The sequence below is a fragment of the Triticum dicoccoides genome, unplaced genomic scaffold (assembly GCF_002162155.2).
Source record: "Triticum dicoccoides isolate Atlit2015 ecotype Zavitan unplaced genomic scaffold, WEW_v2.0 scaffold23369, whole genome shotgun sequence".
In the NCBI taxonomy this organism is placed as follows: Eukaryota; Viridiplantae; Streptophyta; class Magnoliopsida; order Poales; family Poaceae; genus Triticum; species Triticum dicoccoides.
The window spans coordinates 36,220-38,398 of NW_021246732.1; positions in this window are offsets into that span (position 1 = coordinate 36,220).

A 2,179-nucleotide genomic window follows, 5' to 3' on the forward strand; every position below is an offset into this window, starting at 1 on the left:
GCTTCCACAACCATAGGAGGGCCCACTGCGACACCTCACGGCATTGCTACCCCCGAGGTACACCATCCCGTCTAACCCTGACACAGACGACCGCCGGGTCTAGCCCTTTGGCTTTCACCGCACGGGGTTTGACCGGTGAACCTTTTCACCTGGTTGTCATAGCCCAGCCCATAGCTACACCCCCAACACAGTCCCGGCCCAACCCACCCCAAGATTCCCTCCGTGTCGGCCCGACGTTGCCGTTTCCCCCCTCCGGGACACGGCGGCAGCGAAGCCCGTGAGGGGAGGGGCACACCCCGGATCTAGCCCTTTGACTTTGCACGGACGGGCTTTGACCAGTGGACCTCCCCACCCGGTTGTGTTATGTCAGCCCATAGGAACACTTTGGAGCAACATCCGGGCCAGACCCACAGCAAGATCCCCTCCGTGTAGACCCCACGCGTCCGTTTCCCCCCTCCAGGTGCCGGCGGCGGCGCCGTCCGTGAGGGGGGCACACACCGGACACGCGTGTCGGGCGTTTGCAACCGCCACAACACTTCCAGACTTGTGAGAGGCTGCCTACGCAAGATTTGGCAGCATGCTAGCCCCCGGAGGCCGCCGGCCACAGCCGTAGACGCGCGAAGGGCAATCCGCGTAGAGGGAATTTTTCGGATACTTCTCCATCACCAAAAATTATGAAAAAATACCATCGTTCCTATAGCACATGTGCCCGCGCCATGCAAAAAAACTCATGATTTTATCGAGCTCCGGGTATTTAGTAATATTGACGCCGCATCGTTACCGCAGAACGTCTACTACCATGTCATCGCCGTCCGTGAGGGGGGGGCACGCCCCGGAGACCCGTCCCGCCTCTTCGGACATGCCACCACACCACCCCGCATGTATGAGGGCCCGGTGCGACGCTTCGGTGGCATTGCTACCCCCCCAGTGCCCCCGTCCTGCCCAACCCTGTAGCGTTTGACCACGGGATCTAGCCCTTTGACATTGCACGGACGGGCTTTGACCAGTGGACCTCCCCACCCGATTGTGTTACGTCAGCCCATAGGAACACTTTGGAGCAACATCCGGGCCAGACCCACAGCAAGATCCCCTCCGTGTAGACACCACGCGTCCGTTTCCCCCCTCCAGGTGCCGGCGGCGGCGCCGTCCGTGAGGGGGGCACACCCCGGACACGCGTGCCGGTCGTTTGCAACCGCCACAACACTTCCAGACTTGTGAGAGGCCGCCTACGCAAGATTTAGCAGCATGCTAGCCCCCGAAGGCCGCCGGCCACAGCTGTAGACGCGCGAAGGGCAATCCGCGTAGAGGGAATTTTTCGGATACTTCTCCATCACCAAAAATTATGAAAAAATACCATCGTCCTATAGCACATGTGCCCGCGTCGTGCAAAAAAACTCATGATTTTATCGCGCTCCGGGTATTTAGTAATATTGACGCCGCATCGTTGCCGCAGAACGTCTACTACCGTGTCATCGCCGTCCGTGAGGGGGGGCCACGCCCCGGAGACGCGTCCTGCCTCTTCGGACATGCCACCACACCACCCCGTATGTATGAGGGCCCGGTGCGACGCTCCGGTGGCATTGCTACCCCCCGAGTGCCCCCGTCCCGCCTAACCCTGTAGCGTTTGACCACGGGATCTAGCCCTTTGACTTTGCACGGACGGGCTTTGACCAGTGGACCTCCCTACCCGGTTGTGTTACGTCAGCCCATAGGAACACTTTGGAGCAACATCCGGGCCAAACCCACAACAAGATCCCCTCCGTGTAGACCCCACGCGTCCGTTTCCCCCGTCCAGGTGCCGGCGGCGGCGCCATCCGTGAGGGGGGCACACCCCGGACACGCGTACCAGGCGTTTGCAACCGCCATAACACTTCCAGACTTGTGAGAGGCCGCCTACGCAAGATTTGGCGGCATGCTAGCCCCCGAAGGCCGCCGGCCACAGCCGTAGACGCGCGAAGGGCAATCCGCGTAGAGGAAATTTTTCGGATACTTCTCCATCCCCAAAAATTATGAAAAAATACCATCATTCCTATAGCACATGTGCCCGCGCCATGCAAAAAAACTAATGATTTTATCGCGCTCCGAGTATTTATTAATATTGACGCCGCATCGTTACCGCAGAACGTCTACTACCGTGTCATCGCCGTCCGTGAGGGGGGGGCCACGCCCCGGAGACGCG